We start from the raw sequence: 13,701 nt of genomic DNA, 5'->3' as shown, positions 1-13,701 counted from the left end.
AGCCGAATAAGATCTCCTTTTGACTTTCCAAATGTCTGGCGGTGTAGCTGCTTGCACAATTTGGCCATGAAATCTGAAATGGCATTGTGTACTCAGAGGTAACGATGAGGCAAGGAAGCGTCTTAGAGGGGTTTCCTCATAGACCCCCATTGCAAAAAGATAACTTCATACGTGCCAGAGAAATTTCGAGACAAGGTCAATGCGATGGTTCATATTCCCACATTTTCTTTTTCTTTCTTTTCATTTTTTTAAGGAGCGAGTGAGAAAAGAGCATCTTTTCAGAGTTTGATTTTGAATGCAGGAAGGGAGGGAGAGTGGAGAGGTTAAATCTGAGCATTGACTTGCAAATGCTACTGACAGCACTCTGCGTGCGCTGTCACTCATCTCACACAGCGGTGGGATGCTCTCCTGTGAGAAGTATGCAGCCACTGCCACAGGTTTCCGCTGTAACTGAGTGCTGTGAAAGTGGAGAGTGCAGATCGGGTCATAATTTGTATATTTATACTTTTTTTTTTCCACAGGAAGAAAACTCACATAAACTAGAAAACAAAATCCCGTTGGGTCGATAGAATTTGCCTCCAAAATGTGTCTATAACAACACGACTCTCCTTATCAACAAAAAACTAATAAATAATTTGAGTACCTCACATTTATGCATGAAAAACATTTTAAAAGAAAAAGCACACAGTTACAGCTTAACTGTGGTCCTGTAGATATCAGGGTTCGTTTAAATAAAAGATTAAACATAGAGCTTTTCTTTTTAAAAACAACAACACAAATATATCAAACTCCTAATATGTATTTTGTGAATTTGTACTTAGACGTGCAACGAACAAGCTACCACATTGCATTATGCTGCCACCTGCTGTAATCTATAAGTAATGCAATCAGCGGCATATGCAGTACCGTAGGCTACATTGTATACTGTATCTTATTTATGTGTCATTCCAGGACGGTATAAATGAATAAATCATTGTCTACGCTGTCTGTCATACCTCATATAGCTTCATATGTTCACTGGGGGTTTGTAATAGCAGCACTGCGGACTTTGAATCCTGTGACCTCGTACAACCTGCTTTTCCCCCAGGGGTAAGGTCACGGTTACCCGCTGGGCAGCATTTTCCACTAAATCCAGGAGCTCACCAGGCGGACACAGACACGCTGACAGACTGCATACCCATCAGAAGCTCTGCTGGGCGTTTCTAATCGCCAGCTTCACTGCGCTTGTCCGTCTCAGACGTTGAAAACCTTCATCAGTGAGTGGAAACTGACGCTAAATACTGTCGCGTGCCAAGACGCCACTATCCTGTCCCAAACTGCAGTGAAGAACTTTCACCACACGGTGTCACCATTACACAGTGAATCCCGTGCTGCGTGTAGCTCTGTTGTTCCGCTCAGGAATGAGCCAAACAGAAGTTCACACTGCGGTGTACTGATGTAGGTATATGTTTGCCTGCCAGGTGCTTCACACTTATTTTTGTAAATGTAAGTGATTGACCTTTTTGTGGAAGAATTTTGGCCCATTTTTCAGTTGTTGAGGTTTGCGGGCTTTCTACAAAGATCCCACTACAGCGTTTCAGCCGGATGGTTCAGGGGCGATTCTAGGAATTTCTAAATTGGGGGGCTTCACTGGCAATCACAAAAAGGTATCAGAACACTTTTGTAACTTGTCTTATAAGCCAATGTTATATTGATTACGTTTTTTACATTAATACAACAATGATCAACATTTTTAGCTATTAAAAGCTTACAGTCGAGATTATCAGTTTTAAAGTATTTGTAACAATCATTTAAGTGTATTTGCTCTCAAACAAATCAATGTTCTCAGCTTGTGCTGTATAGATTTTAAAATTCTCTTACATGCTTTGTTCCCTTACAAACCACAAGCTTTATTTAAAAATACAGATAAATTTAAGCTATTAACAGTTATGCAGCTACAAATCCAAACAGAAGTAAGCCAGTCACATGAAGTAAGATAACAGCCACATGTTTTAAAATCAGTATTTGCCCTCATAAAAGCTATTCTAAGCATTACAGCAGTATTTGGCTGTATACTGTGCAACACAGAGAAAAACACAACATCCCAGTTCACAGCTTTAGAGCTTTATAACCAACCATGAAGAAAGATGTGATCGGCAGCCAAGTTGTTTGAAAAAATTATTTGAAGGGGGCATGTGCTACCCCATGCCACCCTTCAATTTGGTATAGCTTTAGCTATCAAATGGATGCAAACAGCTCCATGATCTGCTTGGTGGATGGTATGAGGTGTGTTTGTGCTGTTTTGGTTGATTTTTTCCAAATGTGGTGCTGTGCATTACAGTCCAACAGGACATAGTTCCAGAAGTCTTGTGGTTTGTTTAGATGCAGCTTTGCAAACTTAAACCGTGCAGCCATTTTTCAGAATGAAGACGCTTTTTCCTGTTAACCCTTCCAAACATGCAATACTTGTTTAATCCATATCTAATTATACTGTTGTGAAGTTTAACATTCAACATGCTATCTAAGACCTGTAGTGTCTGAGATAGGGCTCTTAACTTTTGTTTTTGTGTGTGCATGGTCTGACTTTGGGGTGGGGCAGCAGTGGCATGGTGGTCAACTCGATCATCAGGCCGGGCTTTTCTTTGTGAAGTTTGCATAGGTTTTCTCTGGGTACTCCGGCTTCCTCCAACAGTCCAAAGATATGTAGTTAGTGGGGTTAGGTTAACTAATTCTAAACCCAGCATTATTTAATCTCCTGATTACTAAACTCCTCCCATCTGCACTGATTGGTGGATACCTCTCCCCACTCCTGGTCTTACAGAACAAGCTTGGGATTCTTGAGCAGCTGCCCGTTCATATTTGAAACTGAAGCTGAATTTCAAACTAATTTGTAATTAGGTTGCAACAGTTGAACCAGATAATAAAGGACTGACATGTTGATCCTCTGTGTTTCTGTCTTACTACTGAGATGATGTCTCGCATTTTGATTGGCTGCAGAACTGAAAAGTCAGCACTGCAGAAGAGACACTTTTCTAAAGTCTGGCTTTAGAAAACAGTGTGGAGGAGGCTGGGAAGACTGTCATTATGGGTCAAGTGCAGGTTAACATGTCTTCCTTTATTTTGCTGCGTGTTCTACACTCAACAGGAAATACTGCAAGTCACCACAAAGTTACAAGCTGTGCAGATTTTTACAGAATATGATGGAAACTACCGCAAATAAAGAAAATGCTACAATAAATACTGAAAAGGCTGAAATTAGTTCTTAGTGTACTTTGGCTTAATTACTATTAACATTTCAGTTTTGCACCTAAAAGAAGAATAACATCAAATGATGTGCTTCTCATAAGAAACCCTCAAAAACAGAAGTGTGTGTGGAGATGCATCCACAGTGAAATGCGAAAGTGACAATTAGACTGAACAGCACAAATAACCTTTAATTTTTTTTAACAGTCATTCCAAACAAAGAAGAAACCAAAAAAGAAGGACATTCATGAGTGTGAGAAGATTACTGAACAACCTTCAGCTTCTTTTTATAAAAGTTACTTGCACATAAAATGCTGTATATTTGTGCTTCACATGCTGAACCATAACCATAGTTTGTTTAGATTTTTGGTCAAAATTTCAGGCCACCTTACTGAATTAGCAACATTTCCCATACTGTTCCACACAAACAAGCTCTTTGTCCCACATTTAGTTGGTTGGGATCAGGTCTAACCACAGCACTGACAGATCACTGACCAGTAATGGTTCCACCCCAGCCTGGGCTTTTTCAGCTTTGCAGGGAATTGCTGGCATTGTTTTTCCCATAGCTGTTATCGGGATCCATGATAATAACCAATTCTCCTGCTTCCCTTTCACAGTTGTGACAAGTGTGGAGTAACCTGGGGCCAAGAAGGTCAGTCGTCGTCTCCTACCAAGGATCTCGGTCACTGCACACAGCCCGAAGGAGGCAGTTTCTTTCAAGGACTTTTTACAAAGTAAAGTAATATAAAACGAAATATTTTTGCTTGAGGTTCATATATTATTAAATTGCCTGTTGCTGTGGAAGTTAAAATTACTACTATATACTAAAGATGATGATTTTGTGGTTGCTGAAAGAGGAACTGACAGGATGTGTTTGAGTGACCTTCACTGCCTAAACTTGGTCCCCGGCAAAATTTACTGCACCAAAATTGTGTAATTACCACTTGTAGCCACGTAGGCTGCTTTTGCAACTGCTTATGCTGCTACATACTGCAATTAATTTTGACTTTGAAACAAACTAAAGTCTTTTTTTTTACTTTGATGTTTCAAAAGCATAATAGTGACCTCCTGGAAAAGTTCCCGTGTCAACATGAGCCACAAAACATACAGACTGCTAAAAAGGAAAAAGACTTTAATTTTAGTGTTGTTGAAACAGTTACCCTTTGTTGGCACCTTCTGTGATTAAGTGTGTGTTAGAGAGGTAGTGGAAACTAAATGGGTCTGAAATTAAAAGCCGTAATAAAGAAAAAATAATAAGAAAGCTGTAACCATTAAAGGATTTTGGCTTCTATATACTGTATCCCACAAGCTATTTGTACATTTTACATATCAGAATAAGTAAATTCAGATTATAGTAACTAAGAATAAAAAAGCATCGTCTTTTTCTTGGAATTTTTGTGTAAAGTCTGCACAAATTGGAAATTTTGTAAATAGTATGGAAATATGCAAACAACAGTAAACCTACCCATGAAAAGAAAAAGTCATTTAACAGTCATTAAATGCTTTAGCATAAGGGCTGTTTGAGGATTTTTTTTAATTCATACAAAAGAAAAACAGCACTTCAAACTCACTTTAAAGAAAAAGCTTCCAGTATTACATACGTTACCTACCCTATCTTTAAAAGAACATAATCCTTAATGTCTCAGGCCAGACTGTAGGTTTTTCTTTATCAGTTTTACCTTCTGAGGCAAAAGGAACTTTCTTTCTTTACACCTCCTAGTAATATCTGCCAGCACTTTCCTTTCTCCAGAAGATTGTTGAATTTAAGAATATGAACCAGTCTTTCCTTCTCCGTCTTGGCTGGCATTAACTACACTAACATTTTCCCTTCTTTTATTCACTGTTTGTTCTTGATCTGCAGATTTCTGGCACAGGAAGGCAACTTGTATAGTTAAGCAGACCTGAGCCTCCAGTTTCCCCTTGTGGTCCTTTTTTCTTTTCTACAGCTACGTGCACTGCGGCTACAGAGGAAGAGAAAAGACAGTTGGAAAGATTAAAGATCATTTTTCTGACAGTCTACAGAGAGGAAAAACTGACTTAATGTTATTCATAGCGAGAGTGAAATCTTTTTCAAGAGTCAGAAGTCAAATACTCGTGTATATGTAGAACATCCTCATTCTGCTTTCTCCTTCTGGTCCTGCTGTTTGAAGAGATCATGTAATCTTGAACACAGTCCAATAGAAAGAGGGGAAAAAATCTTGCGAAGCTGTTGATTTCATATTTGGCTCTTTATGACAGACCCAAGTTAGAGTCGCAGTATTAAATGACAAGCTCTGCATGATATACAACACCTCCTAACCCCATTGAGGTGACTGTCTGTGTACTGATTTAACAACTGGTCAGAACGTTTAGTTTTCATTCCCAAAAAATGCTGTTAAAGTGTTATTTAAGAAATACGAGAATTGTGAATTACCATCTCGACACTGTGCAAATGCTGAGTTAGAGAGTTTGAACTGTTTGTCTTGGCCTTACTGTGGGGTTCAATCCACAAATACAGTGCACTGACGCCTGTATCTGCTCTAAGTTTCCAAAAGATAGTACACATCTCTCTGGAATCTAAATCTGGAAACTCCAGCACGGCATAACAAAACTATAAAACAGACTCATGGCTCTTGGCTGATGAGATGGGTGGTCTCTGTAGAGTCTTTTACAGTCTGTTACTGTATATTCGCATATTTTTCCTGTGTAAACATGTGACAGAAACAGAACTACACCTTTCCGGATTAACCTTCTTGTGCATTAATACTAAGAGATGAATATATGTGGCCTCGACTACATCGTGCACTTCCATTTGCAATGACATCATTTGAGTCTGAAACAGAACCTTGGGCTGTTTCCCAACGCAGGCCGTGTCACACATGGCAAGGTTTGTTTACCTCTCTGTGTCACTACTATTCCACAGTGGGACACGTTTTCCCCTCAACCATAAATCTACAAAGTCTTGCATGACTTGCAGAGTTGAGGTGGAGGGACATGAAGCCCATGGTCAAAGCAAGTAAAGCAGTGTGTGTGTTTAAATATATAAATCCCTCATCAGGGTCACTGGTGGTAGTGGCGAGGATGGCCAGCAGCCAGATAAGCTGCTTCTGCTCTCTCTCCTTCTGACTCTCTCTGAGCTGCCTGAAAGAAATGTGCCATTATCCAGCGAGGCCCCTGCAGCCGGGCCCCTGAGCACAGAACTAGTGTCCAAAGCAACATGCAAATGCCAAGACACTGGAGACTGGAAGCTGCATGGGAGAGAGCTTTAGATACCTCCTCAGACTGTTTACGACCACCTCTGCTACAGCCAAAAGTTCCTCCTGCCTCACTACCCTCTCTTTACTACTTTTTTCTTCCCAGCAGGCCACTGCTAGTTAGAATGAAGCGGTTTCAGTGAAGCTATGCAGGCTTTCCTCAGCCAGTGTGAGGCTGATCTCCAGAAAATTTAAATTAGTCTGGAGACTTTAGAAGGCTTTTCTCAAACCAAAAGTCTCACTCAGCTGTCCAGACTGCAGCTAAGATTGCAAGAGTCACAAATAATGCATTAAATGTTCCTGCTTACTATATGTTCATCTGACCGTTAAGCAGTAAGACAGGCCTCAGTAATTCCTTTACTCACTTATTTCTCTTGGACACTTTGTTTCAAGAGCTTTGATGGGGCAAAAAAAGGTGATGACTAAAAGCATGCTGTTCAGCAACAACTTCACGACTCTATATGGATGCTCATTCCTTGATCCATTCTATGGTCTTTAACTGAGAGACTCAGTGGGCTTTCCAAGCAGTGCTTGGAGCCAGGATACGATACTGGTCAAAGTCAGATCGCAGACATATGTGCTTCACATGCAAATATTTGACAAGAGGTCAAAAAGTTCATTTAATCATTAATACAACAATGGCTTTAGAGTCCTATCCTTGGACAAGTAATGGGCAACTGTTCGTTACAGAGCAGTGCATCAAATAAGAAACATGATACCACTATATAGTGGGGCAAAAAAGTATTTAGTCAGCCACCGATTGTGCAAGTTCCCCCACTTAAAATGGAGGTCAGTAATTTGCACCAGAGGTACACTTCAACTGTGAGAGACAGAATGTGAAAGAAAAATCCATGAATCCACATGGTAGGATTTGTAAAGAATTTATTCGTAAATCAGGGTGGAAAATAAGTATTTGGTCAATAACAAAAATACAACTCAATACTTTGTAACATAACCTTTGTTGGCAATAACAGAGGTCAAACGTTTACTATAGGTCTTTACCAGGTTTGCACACACAGTAGCTGGTATTTTGGCCCATTCCTCCATGCAGATCTTCTCGAGAGCAGTGATGTTTTGGGGCTGTCGCCGAGCAACACGGACTTTCAACTCCCGCCACAGATTTTCTATGGGGTTGAGGTCTGGAGACTGGCTAGGCCACTCCAGGACTTTCAAATGCTTCTTACGGAGCCACTCCTTTGTTGCCCGGGCGGTGTGTTTTGGATCATTGTCATGTTGGAAGACCCAGCCTCGTTTCATCTTCAAAGTTCTCACTGATGGAAGGAGGTTTTGGCTCAAAATCTCACGATACATGGCCCCATTCATTCTGTCCTTAACACGGATCAGTCGTCCTGTCCCCTTGGCAGAAAAACAGCCCCATAGCATGATGTTTCCACCCCCATGCTTCACAGTAGGTATGGTGTTCTTGGGATGCAACTCAGTATTCTTCGTCCTCCAAACACGACGAGTTGAGTTTATACCAAAAAGTTCTACTTTGGTTTCATCTGACCACATGACATTCTCCCAATCCTCTGCTGTATCATCCATGTGCTCTCTGGCAAACTTCAGACGGGCCAGGACATGCACTGGCTTCAGCAGCGGAACACGTCTGGCACTGCGGGATTTGATTCCCTGCCGTTGTAGTGTGTTACTGATGGTGACCTTTGTTACTTTGGTCCCAGCTCTCTGCAGGTCATTCACCAGGTCCCCCCGTGTGGTTCTGGGATCTTTGCTCACCGTTCTCATGATCATTTTGACCCCACGGGATGAGATCTTGCGTGGAGCCCCAGATCGAGGGAGATTATCAGTGGTCTTGTATGTCTTCCATTTTCTGATGATTGCTCCCACAGTTGGTTTTTCACACCAAGCTGCTTGCCTATTGTAGATTCACTCTTCCCAGTCTGGTGCAGGTCTACAATACTTTTCCTGGTGTCCTTCGAAAGCTCTTTGGTCTTGGCCATGGCGGAGTTTGGAGTCTGACTGTTTGAGGCTGTGGACAGGTGTCTTTTATACAGATGATGAGTTCAAACAGGTGCCATTCATACAGGTAACGAGTGGGGGACAGAAAAGCTTCTTACAGAAGACGTTACAGGTCTGTGAGAGCCAGAGATTTTCCTTGTTTGAGGTGACCAAATACTTATTTTCCACCCTGATTTACGAATAAATTCTTTACAAATCCTACCATGTGGATTCATGGATTTTTTTTTCACATTCTGTCTCTCACAGTTGAAGTGTACCTCTGGTGCAAATTACTGACCTCTGTCATCATTTTAAGTGGGGGAACTTGCACAATCGGTGGCTGACTAAATACTTTTTTGCCCCACTGTATGTGTATGTGTGCTTTGGCTCTAGTTTCTTCTTTTGCTAATGTGCTGCAGTAAACCGTGCGGTCAAAGTGGAGATTTTGAGATCAGCTTATCTCGTCCACTTTGTTGGCAGCCACGTCTGTGTTGTCTGTTAATACAGTGTCATAGAGCTTAAGACGCCTGGTAACTACCGATTATGACCTTTACTTCTCGAGAAAAACATCTGCAAATAAAATAAATACAATTTTAGAAAAAGAGTTATTATCATAGTGGTAGCTTCTCATAAAATAGTCTTGATATAGTTCACATGCACCAGGCACTGTTGATGTTCAAGAAGCTGTGGCTTCCCTCCGTAGAAAATGTCCATAACTGACCATCAGTGAATTAAATACAGGGAGAGCCTACTTGTAAACTTTATATTACAGGCGTAGTTGGGGTTGTAGTGTTGTCGGGCTCTGGCTACAGTTACGCATCACAACTTTTGCTGCACAGTAATTCAGTCAAGCATATCAAGGTCAGAAGTTGGTATCTGTTTGTAGTGTTGTTGCCCTCACCAACATTTTAATCACTCCCATCGTCTACCAGTGTAATTATAATTTACCAACAACTGCCAGTCAGTAACAGAATTATTCTGGTATTTCAAATAGAAAAACATGTAAGAACAATCAACCATCCCGTCTTCTGAATAAAATTTAAAAATGCATTCAGTTTGGGTGAATATATGGATGTACCAAAGACAAGCAACGGGTTTGTAGGCTGGAAATAAACCATTTAAATGCACATAAAAAGGAAAATAGGATATTAAGCACAGCATGTTAAGAACAAATATTCTGGCTGAGCTAAATGTAAAAGAAATACATTTTACTTTGAAAGATAATGATATCTCTTTAAAAATAGCTGGGCAAATGTTTTAAGAACCGTAGATGTTTAAATTATTTAAACATATGTTTGGTCTTTTTGTCATTGTGCAGGAAGACAATAGCACAAACAACCAGACAGAAGTGTGATGAACCTGACAAAGAGATATAAAGTTTCCCTTGGATAATGGATGATTGGGTCAAAGGTAATTGTTAAAATATATTTATACAGAAAAACAAGACTCTTGAGATTGAGTGTAACACATAGGACCTAAAAAAAGAAAAAGAAAAAAAAAAGATTAACTACTAAAACTCTAACCATAAAAACTACAAAAGGGTCACTCCAAACTATTCTTCAGACTAAAACTTGAGAGCCAATTATACTTTAACCTAATGGTTGATGATCCTGCATAAATAATGTAGGTATGTTTGAGAATGTCCTTTTGTATGAGGAACAGAGTGGGCTCAATTAATGTGTCTCTTTGCAGAAGCATAGCGTTTAGCGATGATGAAAGGACTAGCTGCTGTCTATAATAGGAAGAGAAAAACAACAGAGACTAGCTGCTCATTTCTGGAGGCATTTTAATTGCTAGAATACAGAGCCAAGCTAAAAATGTCTCCACTGGCTTCCAGCATGAGAAAGTAACAAAAGCTGCTCCCTGTAACACCTCCAAATCAATACTGGAGGGGAAAAAATGGTAATTTTCAAAATTAACATCATACAGCAATGTACTAATAGCGCTAGATGAAACTAGTTTTCCGCATCAAAAAGCAAAAAAGAAGGAAAAAAAACCTGCTAAAGTTTACAGAGTAAAAAGATATTCTCAGTCAGTAGCACCAGTAGTTCCAATAGTGGTGCTCCATGCATATCTGTGGTTATGAGACTCTAAACACTAATTGATTTAGATGCCTGCCCCCCTTTAAGTGCTGAAAATATGATATAATCAGTTCCAGCTCAATAGAAGCCACAGAACAATTAAATTAAACACTGGAGCCACTTCTGCTTATATAAAACAGCTCATGTCTGATTCCGACCTTCCCTTTTCTACTTGCATACTCCCTTACTCTCTGTCCATAAACTAATAGATAGACAATACAGATTATTGTGATTGATTATCACTTCCCCTCATTATATTAAAAACTATAATTTTTCCATCAGAAATTCACTCATAGTTACAAAGATACAGCAAGAGGAAGAGAAAAAAGGGACGAATTAAGAAGAAAAGAGTTCTAAATAAGATGATTTTCATTGTGTGAAATAGGATTTCAAGCAGCACCCCTTCCTGTTTTAAATATATGGCCATCTTCCACGGGGACGTTGACCAAAGTGAGTATATAACATCCAGCGTTGTCTACCGCAGCATCAAAATACTGGCAACTAAGTCTTTTTCTGTCATGCGTTACTGCTTTCAGTGCTGAGGTTTTTCCAAAACCAGTCATCTCAAGAGCCACTTCGCACCAGACTCTCAGTCATTCACATAATTCCATCTCGGAGGACGGGACCATTCATGGTTTGTGATGGCTTCTAAGGAATATTTTTCAGCTTGTTTCCGTAGAGTAGATCCGATCCATTTGTTGTTTTTTGTTTTTGTGCTTTTTGAACATGCCCTTGAAAGGAGTGAAATACTGGAACTGCAGAAAGTAGCTTAAGTACAGATTAGAGTGTTTCTATTTATTCCCATTCAGCTGACAAAAAACATTGTTCTTACTTCTGCTACACTTGAGCAGGTGATGAATAGCTCTATGATTTATTTTGGTAATAATATAGACTTTTGCACACCACACTCTCCTGTCTGTACACAGGATCTATGGAAACGGCTTGTTAAGCAAGCTTCCTAGTTAGCTGATAACTTTACACACCACTGTTTCCTAAACACTAGCAGGGGCCAAAGGGCTAAAATAAAATGATCCAAACAGGAGTTCACCAAACAGCGCGTGAGTCATGGGTCTAAGTATACATAACCATACACAGAGTCTATGGTTGGAACTACCACTACTACTTTTAGTTAAGTACAGGATGTTAAGGCACAATCAAATTAGGATTTTGATGCATCACTACCATCATTACTGAATATTTCTTCCTCTTCTTCTTCTTTTTAAAAAAATCTAAAACCAGTGGAATCTCTGTCTGCACTCTACCTGAAATATTTCTTTAATCTTTCATTAACCTTTAGTTAATTGTTTAGTAAACTCATAAATGCCCTGGTTACCAACATCTCGTGACACAAAGGGTTATATTTTTCACCAGACCTGCAGGGTAATATATTCAGTAGGGGTATAGTATGCATTTCTCTGGAGAAATTAATGACACAGCGGTGAACTCACATATTGTAAATCACCCTGAAGAAGAAGCAGCTAAATGGCTAAATAGTCACGTAAATAGAAGACCTTAGTGTTTTCCATTTCTACTTGTTTTGACATCGCAGTAAAAAAATCACCCTGTGTCTGCGTAACTTTCACAACATGCAAGTGAGTAATATTGTTTTAAATGAGGAATGGTAGTGGTTTTCAGTACCGCTGCCAACAAAACTCCCACAAATGTACCCCGTGGGTCCAGTGTTTATTTCGTTATAAATATATGTGTTTATTTTTGTGGCTTGTTCCATTCTCCAGCCGAGACGCACTGAGACAGCAGAGCGAGGCTTGATTAACCCTTCCTGATTCATCAGCAACAGGATTTTTTTTTCATGATGAAAAGAAATACATTTATTCAGTATGTCTCCCAAGGTAAAACTAAATAAGAATTTCAGTGCAGCAGCACTCAAAGCATTTGGTATATCTGAAACCTCACATACTGTGCGAGTCAAATATTCCCCATTTTGACGTTTGAAAGCAGCAAAAATTCCCTAAATGTGATTTATTTACTATAAAAGTCACTGACTTTTCCAAAAGTGACCACAAAAACACAAAAATGAAAATATTTTTTAAATTTTACACCACTGTACAAGTGCACCAAATTTGTGTATATTGAGGCTGCTCCTGTTCAAATTTCACCGGTGTGGGTCAAATCAAGGAAAATTGTGGTTTAGGGAATCTTGGAACCGTGAACCAGTCCATCCCTATCTGTGTGTATTTGTTTATGGGACAGTGGTGACAGAGATTATACTAAACCTTGACACTGTCAAAAAGAAATATTTGTATTACAACCACATTTTCCCATGTTTCTGCAGAGAAAGGTACCTGCTGCCATTTGAAAATATGAAATAGTAAAACACTAAAGGACCAATCTTACGTGGTGCACACGTGGAACAGAGGTCATACAGAGGTTAGAGGGTGCCCTAACGCAGACATGAGATCTGCCCCTGCAAGCACTATACATAATCTAAAAATAAATTAGAACCAGGCTGAGATAAAACCAGAGGGGTTTAAAGGCACCTGAGTATATTATATGAAGGTATTTAAAATCCCATCCAAACAGTTAACAGCATAACAGGTTGTCCATTTTCTTCTCCTCACTTCTAATATAAAATATTCCAGTCTGTGAGTTAAAAACCTGCTGTGTTGTAAACTGTTTGGATGTTTCTGGGAAAAGAGATTATTTTATTGTATAAAATAGCGCTGCTGCTCAGTAAACTCAGCCAGACAAGGAAAAATCCATCTTTGACTCCAGCCTGTCGACGCAGTGAACTCATTCTCATTTAAAAAGTGCTTTACAAAAAACGAACATTACAGCTGATGCAGCTTATTCGCAGCATCAGGTGGCCCTGAATCCTCCCTGAGTTATGCTGCAATAAGTCTTGGCTGCTGAGGGTTTCCCCTGATGCACCGAGAGCTTCTTCTTCACTCACTATATTTTTATACACCACTTTGCATTTAATTACTATTATTAATCTCTTTTTCACAATGTGTCTTTTGTCACGCCATCAAACCTCTGGCAGAACAGGTTTCTTTCTGTTAAAATTCAGTTTTTCCTTCCCACTGTCAACAAGTGCTCATTGTTTGGCTAATTGGGGTTTTCTCTCTATTATGGTAGGGTCCTTACAATATAAAGCACGTGGCAACCGTTGTTGTGATTTGATGCTATATAAATAAAACTGAATTGAACAGAAGTCAACTGAGCAGTAGAGGTTTGGGAAATTTAATGAT

The sequence above is a fragment of the Aulonocara sp. 'chitande type north' Nkhata Bay genome, linkage group LG23 (genome assembly GCF_057382095.1).
Source record: "Aulonocara sp. 'chitande type north' Nkhata Bay isolate Kocher_YH1m ecotype deep benthic linkage group LG23, A_spYH_male_GT1.1, whole genome shotgun sequence".
Taxonomy (NCBI): Eukaryota; Metazoa; Chordata; class Actinopteri; order Cichliformes; family Cichlidae; genus Aulonocara; species Aulonocara sp. 'chitande type north' Nkhata Bay.
Note: the sequence above shows the minus strand (reverse complement) of the source record.